Source organism: Ictalurus furcatus, chromosome 3, assembly GCF_023375685.1.
Source record: "Ictalurus furcatus strain D&B chromosome 3, Billie_1.0, whole genome shotgun sequence".
In the NCBI taxonomy this organism is placed as follows: domain Eukaryota; kingdom Metazoa; phylum Chordata; class Actinopteri; order Siluriformes; family Ictaluridae; genus Ictalurus; species Ictalurus furcatus.
Window position 1 is genome coordinate 22,267,602 of NC_071257.1, and position 16,591 is coordinate 22,284,192.

The 16,591-nt window shown below is 39.1% G+C and overlaps 1 long non-coding RNA gene across 1 annotated transcript in view; it reads right to left on the minus strand.

The window, feature by feature from the left end:
- The window catches only part of LOC128605749 (uncharacterized), a 91,152-nt gene extending 83,083 nt beyond the window's left edge, over positions 1–8,069 (minus strand). The window contains exon 1 of the long non-coding RNA XR_008385594.1: positions 7,788–8,069. This is a non-coding gene — a long non-coding RNA (uncharacterized LOC128605749). The remainder of the gene's footprint in view (positions 1–7,787) is intronic.
- Between the last annotated feature and the right edge of the window lie 8,522 nt (positions 8,070–16,591).

The window sequence follows — 16,591 nt, forward strand, 5'->3', positions numbered from 1 at the left end:
ATTTTACTTAATGCCCAAAACAGGAGATAAATTTAAAAATCTAGGGCAACTAATCGTGCTCAGATTTTTTTTCTCTTCCTTATCTTTATGTATCTATTTCTTCTCTTATGCCCTTTTTCTTCTCTCTGTGGTATCTAGAGGAAATCACTTCATTTGACCACTGACACACTTCTCTTTCTCTCTCTCTCTCTCTCTCTCTCTCTCTCTCTCTCTCTCTCTCTCTCACACACACACACACACACACACACACACACACCCACACACACACAGATGGAGATGGTGGTCTCTCTGTGTGACCGATTATTTTTTAACCCCATTATTTTCAGTAGACACAGCTGCATCTCTGGCACGGTGTATGTGAGTGAGAGAGCAATGTTGAGAGGGAGAGTAACCCGAGGGTCACGTTCGCTAGCCTTAAATTACATTTCTCAACAGGTCGGAAGCAGAAGTTGTGCAGAACGATTGTTTCACTTTGGATTTGTACAGGGTGCTGAAGAGGCCCAGAGCCTCATCCTGCCAGTGTGTGTTAGCAGCAGTGTGACTGGATTCACAGGGCTGCAGGCCACAGGTATATCACACATCGCTGCAGTGTGGATAGACTCACAAAGAACCCTGTATCACCTTCTCACACTCAGTCTCACAGATGTGTACACACACCATGCTGTTGGTGCATTTGTTTATATAGTCATAGAATCATGTCCAGTGTGGGTGAGCCTGTGCCCATGATAGCCTCAGATTCCTGTTCTTGGCTGATGGGAATGGAGCCTAACGTGGTCTCCTGTTGTTGTAGCTCAACAACCCAGAGGTTCGATGTTTTGTGCATGCTGAGATACTTTTCTGCTCACCATGGTTGTAAAGAGTGTTTATTTGAGTTACTATATCTTTCCTGGCAGCTCAAATCTGGCCATTTTCTTCTGACCTCTTTTTTCCACCACAGAACTTTAACTTACTCAATGTTTTTTTGTTTTTTGCACCATTCTGTGTAAACTCTAGAGACTGTTGTGTGTGAAAATCGCAGGAGATTAACAGTTTATGAAATACTTAACCAGCCCATCTGGCACCAACATCCATGCCACGGTTAAAGTCGCTGAGATCACACACGTTTCCTCATTCTGATCAGTATCTGCATGATTTTTTGTATTTCACTGCTGCCACAGGATTGACCAATTCGATACTGTAAATTCATACATGTGCAGGTGTACAGGCGTTCCTAATAAAATGGACGGTGAGTGTTTTTCACAAACCAGATTACATTACTCTTCTCTTATGTAAGTAAAAAAAATCTGTTGAGTATTTTATAAAGAAGCTTTCATGTATTACTATTTGAATTAAATACATAACAGCACAATTTTTTAAATGAAGCAACTGATGTGCAAACATGATATTAATATATTTTTCACACAAAAATATATCAAATGGCTAAAATGTGGTTTGTCTTGTTTTTGATAAATTACATAAATTTTAATAAAAACCTTTTTTTTTTAACGTATTGGCAGTAGACCCATCTGCAGTGTATATATAATGTCTGATCCAAACTGAACTCCTTTTAAAGCTCCTATCTGACTTTTTATTTTATCTATCCTCACCTCACCCCTCTGTTCTTTTTTTCAACCACACTCCAAAGGTCCCAATCTGGATTTCATTGGAAGAGCTTAATACTTATGGGGGGAAATTTTTTTTTTTTCAAAACCATCTGTGCCATTGGTCTTTGCTGTTCCCGAGGAGCAGTCTGGTGCATGCGGTAAAAATCAAACACAGTCCTGTTTACCTAAGCAGGGTGAGGGTGAGCAGTCTCTCCATCAGCTGCAGCTGTATCTGTGCCAGACCCTGGTTTTACTGTCACCAACCACAGGCACTGATTTCTCACGCAACATGATTCGGTGGGTTCTGCATAATCGATTTTCCTTGGCTGAACATCACACTGCTGGCCAGCCCATATCAAGTTTGTCTTTGCCCAGAAAGAGTTGCCAGTACAGAGGGAAAGCACACTCTGGTCTGTGTGGTCTGTGTGTGTGTGTGTGTGTGTGGGTGTGCATGTGTGTATGTGTGTGTGTGTCTCTCTCTCTCTCTCTCTCTCTCTCTCTCTCTAAAAGTAGGCTGCAACTTTGCTTGCTACAGATCTACACATGTCAGAGATTGAGCCTGGCCAGAGCTAGTGTCAGAGTTGTGAAAGTTTCTCTCTCTCTCTCTCTCTCTGCCTGTTTTTCTTTGTTTTGTGTTGTGGATGGCTCGTGGCTCAGAGTCATGCCAGATAAAAAATCAGGCTAAGAGGAGGAGAGGACTTTGGCTAAACTGGCAAGAAGATCAGAGTCTGGAAGGAGGCCTCAATCTGCACATATTCCCTTATAAGTAATTAATCTGAAGAGGCCACATGATCGAGGGCCTAGGGGCTTTTGCCCCACTGTTTGCAGTACTGTCTGCCCCTGCCTGTCTCTGCCTTACTATCCTTCACTCTGTAAGTGCAATTCAGCTCCAATCTCCTAGACCTAGCCTCCATCTCTTCTACAGGACCCTCTGAATGATCCCCAAGCACGTCATTTATCTCTATGCATCATCATACCTGCATAGTGGACTGAACTAACACTTAAAAGTAAACTGATAAAATGTAATTACTGTTGCCTTATGTGAATGTCAAGAATTTCTCTGCATGTGTTTGTGGGTGTGAATAAGATTGTTTCAAATAGGCTTCGGCATGGGCTTGTGTACAACTCACTTTGGATATAAATGTGTCTGAGTGTGCTAGAGGTTATGGGGTTCAGACGATTTGCTACATTCTACCCTGAACACCAAGTTTTAAAATTAAATTGTTTTTACATATCATGGCATATCATCCATTTTATAATGCGGAGAAAGGAGGGTATGACCCTGAAATAATCTAAACATTCAATCTTCATTTCTAGAGCAAGAGAATATCATTGGTGAAATTAACAGTGTGATAACTGATGCAGTTTTACTACAAAACACATCCACTTTAAAGCGAAATCTGACAGAAGAGAAATAAAATAACTCATTTATTTCACTCTCCCGTGCATGAGACACTTTTGCATGAATTATAGCTCCAACCAAGACTGAGATTGTCGCAAGATTGACACTTTCCACAAAGTTCAGCACCACTGGCTTCCCCAGGTCTGGCTGTCTTTTCTCAGCTTCCATCACTCTATGCTGCTGCTTCCCGTGGGCCTATGGAAAGAAATCAAATCCGCTGAGTCTCGCTATTAAATCAAGCTCTCGCTTTGGCTTGCCTGATCATGGCTGTTTTTTCCTGCCTCCTGTCACATGAGAGCAGCTGGATTGGACGTGGCAGTGCCCATTGACTGCACGGCTTGATGTGGTGAGGTGGCACTCTCTGTGAGGCTAAAGTTACGGTCTCTGCAGTCTTCACAGCTCTGCTGCATGCATGCATGTCCCACCATGTGTGTGAAAGTTAGCCCGGGATTCAAGTGGGCTCACTGTAAGAAGGTGTTGAAAGGCTCTGAATGCTCCTTGTGGTTGATTAAATGAGTGCTTGAGAGCGGCAGAAGCATTGAGAAGGGGAAAGGCCTCCTAGCGTAAACAAACACACATATAGAGACATTTACATTGTGGGCTGAGGGCAAAGTCATCATGGACTGTCATATCAACATCTGTTTAACATTATGCGTACAAATATTTTAGCAGTGCTAGTTCCAGCATTAGATGCCTTAACTCCTCCTCTAAGGACTTCCAAAGAAGCTACAGAGGTCAAGAGTATGAAGAAAAAGTAAGGGAAGAAACAAAGAGAAATGGGGGTGTGTGGAGAAAGTTTACAGGGAAAGATTCCTAGAGAACTGTGTGCCAAATTTTCTGCATAAACACGGTTGGCTGAAGGCCTTGTAGTATATGCGCCAGGATGAAAAAGTGAAGTAGCTTTCCGACTGTGAAACTCTGGGACCTGAAAGGGCAATAGACAGAAGAAAAAATGAAAAAGCATGAAAGAAAGGAGCTGTGGCATTCAGTCCACTTTATCCGCCAGAGAATGTTTGTCCAAGTGTGGATGTGTTTCGACTTGTGTTCTGTGCTAAAATGGATTTGTTCCTTCATGGCCATGGGCTAGTCTGGTTCATGATTGGCTGTAAATAAAGAGGTGAGGCAGCTGGGGGTGCATTAATAAGCCTAATGTCAAGTGGCACAGTGTGTGCCTGAAGATGTGAAGAGGCAGTCCAGTACTAATGAAGCTCAACTAGGACATGGAAACATTGTCTCGTTGTCAGACAAACATCTTTCTGACAACACCACAACTCCAGAGTGAGAGAGAGACAAGAGTCTTGCAGTGTCTACAGCAGCCTACCCACTAATTCACTAAGAGAGAGAGAGAGAGAGAGAGAGAGAGAGAGAGAGAGAGAGAGAGAAGCCTGGGGATGCTGGAAGGGTCTGACATTGCATTCCTCCACAGCTGCGCTTCTAAATCAGGTCAACATCTAATGGGCAAATATGCATCCCCAGGTGACAAAAGAGTTTTTTGTGTTCTGGCTCAGACTCTCTCCTCTTTTAACTCCGTTGATTGCTTTTCCTAGTTTTGTGTTTAGCCCTTTCTCATTTCTGTTTTTAGTTAATTTTAAATACTTAAAATATTTTCTACCAAAAAACTGGGTTCGATTTTGAGTGTACGTAGAAACAACTTGGAATTATTCTACAATTAGAAAGATGCATCCATCCATCCATTTTCTATACTGCTTATCTTTTACAGGATCGTTTTGGAGCCTGGAGATTATTCCAGGGATATTGGGGCACTAGGTAGGGGACACCCTGGACAGGGTGCCAACTCATCATAGGGCACAATCACACACATATTCACATACCCATTCATACACTACAAACAATTTGGAAATGACAATCAGCCTGGTGGGGAAACCAGAGTACCGAAGTAAACCCTGGAAGCAACACAGGGTGGAGGCGGGTTTCAACACCCCCCCCCCCCCCCCCCCCCCCCCGATTTGGAGAGATGATAATTTCATATAAATTATATTAAATATGAAACCCTACAATTAGAAAACAATTTTGGTTTAAATAAATAAATAAATAAATAAAATACTACACAAAATTAAATACTCTAATAGTTAACAACATGTTATTTGCTGTGTTTTTCTTTTTTCAGAAATCTACAAGCATGATGGTTGGCTATTGAAAGATAATGATAAGGTTTCTTGCCATGCAAAATAGCTCAATCTCAAAATTCAGGATGTCCTTTCTCTAAGATAAAATATTCTTATTTCTCTTCTTTTTCCTCTAATTGTGAAACCACTTTAGAAGAATGCCTCACTTTGTCATAAGCCATTTTTCCCATTGTCCTTTTTTACCTAGCAGGGGGCTGCCATTACTGTCCAAAACCTCTATGAGAGTCCTTGTTCTCCTCTATCTTTCCACATTGTTCTCCTATTGATCTCCACATGGACAGCTATAAATCTAAATTAAATAAGCAGGCCAAGGTTCCACAGTAAGAGCTCTGCCTATTGAGATCACGAAAGTGGAACAACAGAATGCTCTCATCCAGTGAACTAAGCTTTTTTATTAACTTTCATTTAAAAAGGAAACTCACCAGGCTTTTGTCAGACCATATGAATGAATCCTGCAAACCTCAATTACTTTACATTTTCATATAATTCAGTAATCTTTCCTGGGGTGACCATGTGTAGTGGTTCAATTCAATTCATATTGTCCAAAAGTAGCTTTGCAATGTCTAGTTTTCTCATTCATTTGTTTACTTTTTATTATATAGTCTTTTTATATAAACCACTTTACAGACTGAATTCAGATAATACATACTAGTGAGCGCTCCAGAATCAAAGTATCATGACCTGCCATCACATAAACCATCCAAACACTTAAAATGACCTCCCAAACTAAAATAACAAAAATACAGACATAATAAAGGCTATTCTCTGTATTAAGTACCTGCTCTACATTGTGGTAGTAAGTAGTGTGCATTGGATGTACACTGGATTTAGAGTGTACCATGGGTAATAATATAGTGAACTATTATAAATGATTTGTCTACTGAGAATTCAGACAACACTACAAATAGCTAACACCCTAATAATATCATATCCCACGTCTGGTTGCTCAACGTCTGAAGTGGGAAAAAACAAGCTAACCAACTAAAGTTAGTCAAAACTCTAATGTTGATGATAACCTTCTCAAAACAGCTATTAGTATGGTCAATGTTGTAGATTTAATCAAGTACTGTGTCTGTACATTCACGAATCTAAAGAAAATACTGCTATAAAGTCATTTAAAAGTAGAGAAGGGGTAATTTACACTGTTCACTGGGTGCGGCCATGTCCATATGATGGCACTCTGAAAACGGGGAAGGAATTGGTAGTTGAGAAGACTACCCCATGTTGGTTAGTTGAAATTTTAAGCTGAGAGGATGTTTCAGTGGTTTTTATCGATTGTAGGCAGAGAATTACAAGTTGCAACTTTGCCTTGAACGCAGTATAAGTTTTTTGTATTCATACCTGCTTGATGGACAAGTTGGCTCAAGTGTAGACAAGTATAATCATGTTTTTCCTTCTCTTGTTCAATGACCAGGAAAAAAAAACCTTATATGCTACAGAATTTTATTATGTATATTTAAACAAAATGTGCTTCACTGTGCTCGAATTTGCATATGATACAGAAGGAACCTTGAAAGAACCAGACAGTAAAGGAAACCCAACTTCCTCTGGGAAACATCAGACAGTAAGATTTTGATAATTATGGTATACAGTCAGTACAGTGAAAGTTACAAAGTCATTTTCAGAATATGGTAATGATTTTTGACATAGTCTAACATTTTTCAGGAAGTCCCACATCACTGTATAACTTTAATGGTGTCTAAACAATAAAAATGGATTGAATCTTACTTGTTGTTTACTTTTGAAATGCTAAGTGCTGGAAAAACAGCTTGTCCTGCAAGCCAGTTGTATGAAATTTAAATGCTTGTAGAATTTTTTTTAAATTATTCCTTATACATTTTAAATATCATAGGCTGAACATATATGTACGATGTCTATCAAATATGTAAATTAGCAAAATAACGTGTTTTTAACCATATAAATAATTTCAATGTCCTTTTATTAGCTAATTTAAAAACTTGTATTTTGAAATCACAAAAAAAAAGTTGCGGATAAGTCCTTCCAGGGTCAAAGTTCATAAGAATGAGTGGCCTTTTGAACCAGCACCTGTAGAGTTCCACACTCGATAAGTTATTCATTTACTTGTAAATTCTTTTTTCTTTTTCTTGTGGATAATTTAGATTGGAGTGTCTTTGGAAAATAACATTTACTGGGGGGAAAAAAGGATTTAATATAATAATAATCTGTGATAAATTATGCGTGCTTTGAGATGCTGTTGACGGCATCTTGGAAAATATGTCTTTAATGTAAATTTGTCGGTGGTGTCCAGGGTCTTACGCTACTGCAAGCAATGGCACCACATTAAAGATCAAGAATACTGGTTATTCGTTTAAAGAGAATTTGATTACAGTTACAATTTTCTAAACAGTATATGGAAAAAAAAAATTATTCTTCCAATATTTTGCCACTCACCATATTTTGAGAATGTTACAGTATTGTGAAAGAATTACTTGAAAGAAGTGCATATTTCAATTTGGATGTTGTTTCATTGTCTTTGTTAACTGTATGTGCTACACCTAGTGTATAGTGGCTAATATAAAGTGTGTATCGTGGAGGAGTCGAGAGTAAATGATCTGTTTCTGTTGTGTTGTCCCAGTTGAACTGCTTGGCTGTTAGCTCTATTAGCTCTGTAACTACTCTGACAGGCTCTCTCACCTCAGCTCCATATGAGAGTGTGATGTTCTCCCAGGGCAGTGTGTTGAAAGATCCGTGGTGTGTATTTCATCGTGGCCAATGTCCTGCTTACAGGTGAAGTTGAAGTGACAGTCTGTTGCGCTGTCCATGTCACAACGGCTCAATCAGTATGTGTATGGACATCTCTCTCTCTCCCCCTCTCGCCCTCTCTGTATGTTTGTGTGTGTGTGTGTGTGTCAGCACCTACTATATGTGCTAGTGCATGTTACTGTGCATCGATTCAGTCAATGTCAGCAAAGGATATGTTCACGATGATGTCTTTGTTTATATATAAAAAAAAATTCCCTATTACTTCCTGTCACATGTTGCGAAAAGCTGCATCATGGATAATATCTTTCAACGAATAATGTGCATTATAGTGACAAACTTCTATTACACTGTGTACACAGCCTGAGACCATGGCAGGACACTACTTATATAGATGTATGGCCAAAACCACTGAGAGATGTTCCGAGCAATAAAACATGATGGGTCAATATTACAGGTATAGACCACAAGCGTGACAATTTACTGTAAATCATTCAGTGATGTGCTTGCTTCTTTGCTTCAGAGAACTTTTCAGCCTTCAGTGACATGATGCTATCAAGCTGAGTGAACTTGCTTCTATATTTATGTTTATTTGTCTTTTATTGCTGGATTTGAGTCGATGAACTTCAATGCTTTGTGTTTAAATGATGTTTCTATTGATTCTGTTGACTTTTTAGTGTCTCTTGTGAGTTAACCAATTTATAAGGTTAGATCTCGATAAGTTTCTCAAAAATGAAGTGAGGTGAATACATTTAATAAAAACAGTTTCGCCACTATTTATAACCCTAAAAATGCACATAAAGCATATGCTTCTCTGCATGGCATTTTTTACTCAACCTATTTCCTACAGTATATCGCCTGCATGTGTGGACTGTATGTAGAGGCTTTAATTGGGATAATGATGTTGCTAGAGTTGTGAAAGAGTTCAGATGATGGAATTATGAACCCTGTTCCACAGCAGGACCTGGCTCTGGCTCTCCTCACAGTCCTTAGGAACCTGTTGCCCTTTAAAACTTCTCCTCTCAGGGCTTACAAAGACCACGGGAAGACCCCAGGAAAAGAGAAGGGAATGAAAAGAACGTATTTTGAGTTTATAGGACTGCTCACTTCCTGTGTGAGAAAAGAAACAATAGTAATCCATTTAATTGATATCTCAGGCTCCTCTGTATGATGTTGTATGAAGTATCTTCTCCCTGTTGCCTCCCAGTTCCCAGTCACTAGGCTGTGAATGCATATTCACACACTTTCTCTCTCTCTCTCTCTCTCTCTCTCTCTCTCTCTCTCTCTCACACACACACACACACACACACACACACACACACACACACACACACACATATTAGTTGGCCCATGTCACAGCGATGGATTGGTCCAGGCTTGAGTAGAGGTTAGAGGCAGCGTCCTGAGACCAGCGGCAATCATTTGAAGGTGAGTGGTGCTGACAAAAAGAGGTGCCTGTGAGCCCCTTCATCCCTCGTCCTCACATTGTGCTAAGCAGCTGCTATTCAGGGAGTGCCAAAGCTGGACAAGTTTAAAAGCATATGCAGCATAAGCCGTCACTTAGGCTGTGCATGAAGGCATGTGAGATGAAAGAAGACTGATGATGCCACACTGAGTTTTGACATGACAGGGACTGTATAGTTCCCAAGCAGTCGTATGGACATGTTTGTGTGTACACTTAGACATGTGGGCAACATACAGCCTTGCACATGGATGTGTTTCAGCTGATTTGTCATAAAAGTTCTGCTTTGTGCACAGAGAGTGTATTGAGATCAGATTAGGTCACGTTAAAGTCCTATCATAGAGTGTTTAGTAGCTCAGAAGGACTGCATACAGTAAGTACTCAGAACATGGCGTGTGAATCACAGCCAGGAAATGCTGTAGTTACCCAGTGTATCTGTATTCTGTGATCTTGCTGTATACACAAGGAGAAATCTAAAGGAATCTTTAAGATTTCGATATTGCTGTACGATTTTGACTTTTTGATGGAATCATCAATGATGAACAGTCAGTTCCTGAGTGATGGCTTTAATTTTAGACCATTATTGAACAAATTCTGTGTTCAGTTTAACCAGTTTGATCATTGTGCTTATATTCATACAGTGGGGTCCAAAAGTCTGAGAGTACTAGTGAAAATGCTTCTATTTTGCATTCTTTTCTAATTTAATACAACCATTTTTCATTATGAATTATATTATTGCATCATCTTGAGTGAATCTTTGAAATATTTACGTGGATTTCAGAGTTTCCTAGTATTTGGTACATCCCATTTTTTTTCTTTAATGTCAGTGTGCACTTGAGCTGGCATGGACTCCACAAGTTTGTGCAAAACTGTATGATCCATTTTAGTTCAAATCCATCAGAGTGTTGTCTACACAATTAGGCATGAGGAAAATCTGACCTTTTGTACAAAGCAGCTAAGATGGTCAATATCACAAATTAGCTTACATTAGGGACATAGAACTGGTGCCGAATCTTGAATATTAAATATTCAAGATATTGAACATTTACATTCTTTGTTTTAAATATTTCACAAAAAAAATTCTTAAATTTTAAATGAAAAAAAAATCCCAGATTTACAATGTGGTCTCAGACTTTTGGACCCCACTGTATATACATATGTTATGAATAACATACTCAATAATGATATTAAGGAGATGTTTTAAGTTAGCTGTGTGTCTGCAGGCAACATAAACACTGAGCTTCAGAAAAGAAAAGAAAGAAAATACAAGCCTTTTAGTAGTCATGTAGCCTCGCTGTTATCACACAACACTGCTATCAAATTTGGAAGCTAAGATAAGCACACAAGGGCACACAGTGGCTTAGTGGTTAGCATGTTCACCTCACACCTCCAAGCTTGGGGGTTTGACTCCCACCACTTCCCTGTGTGTGTGGAGTTTGTATGGTCTCCCTGTGCTGTGGGGTTTTCCTCCCCCAAGTCCAAACACATGCATGGTGGGCTGATTGGCATGTCCAAAGTGTCCGTAGTGTATGAATGGATGTGTGAATGTGTATATGATTGTGCCCTGAGATGGATTGGCGTCCCATCCAGGGTGTACCCCACCTTGTGCCCGATGCTCCCAGGGATAGGCTCCAGGTTTCCTGCAGCCCTGTAGGATAGGCAATATAGAAAATGGGTGGATAGAAGGATGAGCACATAAATATAATAATAAACAAGTTTTGCCCAGCAGGATCAGTGATATTATTGTACCATATTTACATTTACAGCATTTAGCCTCTTCTCTTATCCAGATGTGACTTAAGCCTCTGGTATACTTAGTATTTTTTACGCGTACGCATAGCCTTTCAAAGTATACTCCATTTGAAATGTACGCATACACAGGTTGTTGACATATGCGCATTACGACAACTTACACTACCCCTCCTGGCCTACAACAGTCAGTACAGACCAGTAAAGCAGGTTTTTTGGTGTGAGGGATGACAATGAAGAAGAATCACAACAACACAATGAACAGTGCTTGGGCAATCTCTCACCATGATTAGCACCCATATGCAAATCCTTATACACTTTAAAGCTAGCCTTATACAAATGGGGGTACTTTCTAACCTGTACTCGTTTCCGTCTCTTCCATTTTCTCTTCAGCTTCCTTGAGAATCAACTGCCCTGGGTCACTGTTGCCACCTTGTGAAAGAACTAAATAGTGCAAAATAATTAAATGCGCATGTGTGACCTGTGCATTCAGAGCGTGTACTCTGCTGATTAAATTTGCATCATGTGTACTATACGCTGTTCCTAGCGTATGCGTGAAAAAGTGAAACATACTTCCTGCTTTACAGAAGTGCTTCTAGTCTCTATCAAAACACATCCTCATGCTAGTTCACTTGATCATGGACTAAGAGTACCATCAGTCTAAAGTCCATGTTGGGGAGCGCTTTTCCCCCCACAATAGCAATGTATCTATGTTTCTTCAAGGGGGATTCTCCAGCCATTTTCGCCCTCTGAAGTTTCGGTGTTTTCTTTATTGTAATTACCTTGCTGTTATAATTAAACCTACAATTTCTTACCTATTAGCAAACAAGGTCTTTCCTCTCTATTCGGGCTTTAGCAGTGGCCCAATACTGTCACTGGCGTGGCTGGTGCTACATTACTCATCACACTGGGCTGGACTGTGTTACACCGCCCAGAGGAACAGGAATAAGCAGACCAGCCACCTCAACACATACTCATACTACACCATACACAACACTATTTCAGAACAAAGCTCAATGTAACATTGTTTCATGATCAATGATCCAGCAATTATTAGAAGAATTCTTATGGGAATACAGCATAAGAAAATAAAAGTCCAATTAACACTATACAATGATATTCAGTGTAATATGAAGAGTGTAATCACAGCGACATTTCATCATGATTGGTATTCATGATTAGCATTGTTCTTTCTTATTATACACATCCTTCCAGAGGAATATAAGAGCATTGCTTTGAGTCTTTGAGAATTGTTTGCTTTATGTGTTATTTAGCTTCTCGCCTTGCTGTGCAATTATAGCGCAGTTTCAGCAGAGGTATTTCCAGGCCTAGCAAAGACGATGGGGTCTTAACTTTCCCTTCATCTACTGGCCAATCTGAGAACCTACTTTTTCTCTGCCAGTGCTGAGCGGATAGGCCAACAGTAGCTAATAATAGGTATTGACTGGTTCAATGTAGGATGAATAGGGTTCAGTATTGGATCTCCAATGTGCCCCAGGTCACACAACCAGCTACACTGAGAACATGTCTCACAGGACCAAACAAAAAAAGAAGACGTTTTAAACTTTCATGACTGAGACGAAATCTGTACTGTTTTGCCTTTCAGGGATTAACTCTTTGTTCTCAAAGCGCTAGGCAATCAATAAGAGAAAGAGGGTCCAGACATCTCTATTGCAAAACACACATCGGAAGAGAGACCCTGCTGCTCTCAACACACATGTGCTTATATACACACTCTCGTTCTATCCTGAGAGTTCTCACTGCTTGCGGTGGTTCCTATGAACAAAGATGGACATATAGTAAAGAGCAAAAATCTGAGTCTACTACCAAGAGCTGGTGTAATCTTATCAGTCAGAGATTAATACAAAATACTAATTAGTTGGTGTGTCTGCATTGGTTTTCTCCAAGTTGTCCGGTTTTCCTCACACCTCCCAAAACATTGACAGTAGGTGGACTGGCTACTATAATGTACGTGTTAAGGTGCGTGCGAATGAGTGTGGAACCCGTGATGAATCCAGTCTCACACCCAGTGTTCCTGGGACAGGCTCCAGATCCTCCACAATCCAGACGAGGGTAAAGTGCTTAATGAAGATGAGGAAATGAATGAATGAGTTGATATTTAGAATTCAAGAATATATTATTAAATTTAAGATAAAGATATTGAAGATTATTTAAAATATATTATTAAAATAATATTATTTAAAAATACAATGAGATAACCCTTTCTTTATTTTTTCTCTCTCTTTGAGAAATGTGTAATATGAATTTGACTGAATATCTTGTTTGTCTATACACCATATATTTCATGAAATTGAATGTATTAAAATGTAAAAATGTTAACATTTAAAATAAAATGTAAATAAAAAATAAATAAAATCATGTCCCTGACCAGGATAAAGTGGTTACTGAAGATGAATGAATGACAAAATGTTAAATGGAATGTTAGTTACTATTAACATCAAACATTAGATACATTTGTATGAGTCTTTTTATGCTTATGTATTATATATAATAATAACCTATTTGACTTACATGTATAGTGTGGAATGAAGAAAGAAATTCAATTTAATCTTGTTTTACAGGTGATGAAATAAAAATATTTATTTAAACATATATGTCGTTGACTAAATTTTCTATAAAAGGTTTTAAAAAAAATTTTTCAACTGGATTAGCATCTATATATTTTCTTACAACTTCATCAATAGAAAAAACAATTGATTTGCTCTCTCAAATCCATACAAAATGTTCATGTTCGGCTTTCTGAATGTATGATAGATACAACACAGTCTTACAATTGCAATCAATCTGTACCAAAAGTTAACCCTTAATGGAAATTCTGCACAGGTATAAGGAGTGTAGACTATCAATAAATAGTTCTGTCGCTCTCTTTCTTTCTAACCCTCCATCCACCCCATCTGTCCCTCTCTCACTCTTGCTTAAGCTTTTCCTATTCTATCAAGCCTGTCACTCCTGATTATCAGATTTCACTTCAGCACCAAACTCCCACAGCCACTGACACTCAGCCAGAGAGCAAGAGAGAGAGAGAGAGAGAGAGAGAGAGAGACAGAGAAAGAGAGCGAGTGTGTTCAAAAGACCTATTCCATGTGTGCCAGCTACGCACACGCCACTGTGTGTCTTGCCACTATGTGGCAGTTGCATGTAATGAGTGTGACGTCTGTGAGTGTGGGTGCGTGTGTGTGTATAAAGACAGGGACTGTGATCATGAGTACTGACAGCCACCCCCCACCCCACCCTCCTCACTCTAGTCTCTCTCGGTGGGAAAGAGCCTAATGAGGGGTTCACAGGCTGTGAACTGATGGCCCCTCTCAGTCCACCTTCACTTACTTACACACACACACACACACACAGACACACACCGAACCTGAGCAGCTGGCCTCCACACCACCACATTGTCACACATCTTACTTTCTCTTTTCTTCTCTTTCATCTGAGTGTGTGCCACCGGAGATTTCACCCAGTCGACTAATAACTGCTCAGCCTGCACACACATACACACACACACACACACACACACACACACACACACACACACACACCTCCATGGGGTAGTGAAGCTGGGCTAATGAGTATGAGCACTCTAAGGCCTATTGCACTGCTCTTCTGTGTTGTAGAGTTTGTGTGTGTGTGTGTGTGTGTGTGTGTGTGTGTGTGTGTGTGTGTGTAAGTAAAAGCCTTGTCCTCTGTCTTATTACAGGTGAGAATAGAGGGTCAAGGAGGGTTAATGTGGCAGTCTAGCGCCAGAGTTTATAGGAGGAATAGGTCCATTGTTTGCACCAGTCTCAGGCCGCAGCTCTCTTCTGCGTGAATTTTCACAATATATCCATAAAAGGCAATACATTTTGTTTGTGAATGAATAACCTGGCTCCATATACCTTATCTGAAAAAAGAAAATCATCAATTTTACACTTTTTTCAAAGCATTACCACATACTTATTCACTCATCAATCTGAAAATATATATATATTTTTTTTGCCATGTTTGTGAGTGGAAAATGTGACCCAGGAGAATAAGAAGGTGTGATGGATGATAGCAGGGAAACATCAGCAGGTGGATTAAAGACAGGAGAGATGTCAGAGGGTGTACTTTTCAGCATCACATTTTTAAAGCCCTCATTACTGTAATCTTCGCTCAGTAAAGTTGAAACTTTTGAGTAAAACCAGAAGTGGTGGTGAAAAATATATGTAAATCTAGAGTGAAACCAGAAAATAAAATTAAACAATCTACACAGAAAATCTGATTCTCTAAAATGGTCTTCTGTCTAGCAGCCCCTGGTGGGGTGGAAACCAAGAACAGAGAACCAATGCATGGATGACCAGGTGTGATGCTAAGCTCAGCTACTGAATGTATTTTTAATTGAATGGTTTAATGGGTCTGATCTAATCTGGGCCATTTGCCTGCTATAACATTGATATTCCACTGAATTGTTCCATGTTATATGCGTAAGACGTAACGAGAGTAATTAATATCACCATAGTAGGCCAGAGTCATTTGGTAAGAAGGTCAAAAACTGATGAGATCCCTAAAGAGTTGACCCAGATGAGTGTCATTATTTGGAGGCAGTTTCTTAGGGATGCTGTTTTCCAAAGTTGTTTTCCAGCTAGTTGTGGAGATGGTCATTGTTTTCAATAAAATGAAGCATTTAATAAAGTTAACGCAAGTGGTTTGACAAAATTGTTGCAAATTGGACTCTTTCAGCATCGAAGCTACGTCCTCATTAATCCGGATAAATTTGAAAACGCATCTTTTTCTCTACATTTTGAGTCTAAAATGCCATTTTTGTCCAGCAGAAAGGAAGCTTTTCGAAAACGCTTTCCCAAGTGCATAAATTTGAAAATATTGCATTTTTAAATATACACCTGATGGAAATGACACAGCCCTGAGCTTCTTACGTATTACGTATATACACAGTATAGGGATATAAGCTTTTTCAGCCATTTCAGTGTGGACGGGCAGTTTTTAGAAAATGCCAATGGTTTCAAATTAAAATGCAGTTTTCAGATCTATCCAGATTAATGTGGATGTAGCCTGAGAGAATAGATACATACTACAATAACACACAAGCTAACACATTCAGTCACATATGACTGGTTGTGGTGTTGTTCTTGCTGCTCGAATTAAGCCGGATTTACATTGTATGATTTTCAGGCCTATTTTACTCTCACAGACAAAAATCACACATCTTAAAAGATTTATTTATTCCTTATTAACTCATCCGCTCAATTTGAGGAATATTTCTGTTTATGCAACTCAAAAACTCAAAAAAAAAAAATGATATCTTACTGAGCAAGTGAAAATAATTTGAATATGGACAACTTTATCTAATATTTATTATTATGAGATTATTATCAATCAAATCTAAGAATATTCAGCTTGTTTTTAGATGCTTTTACTCATTTCGAGCTTAAAAATATAAATCCACTTCTTTTTAGAAATACATGCTAGAAATCAGAAATATTATCTACAAGTAGAATAAAATGATTTTAAGCTTGAATTTAGTAAAATATGT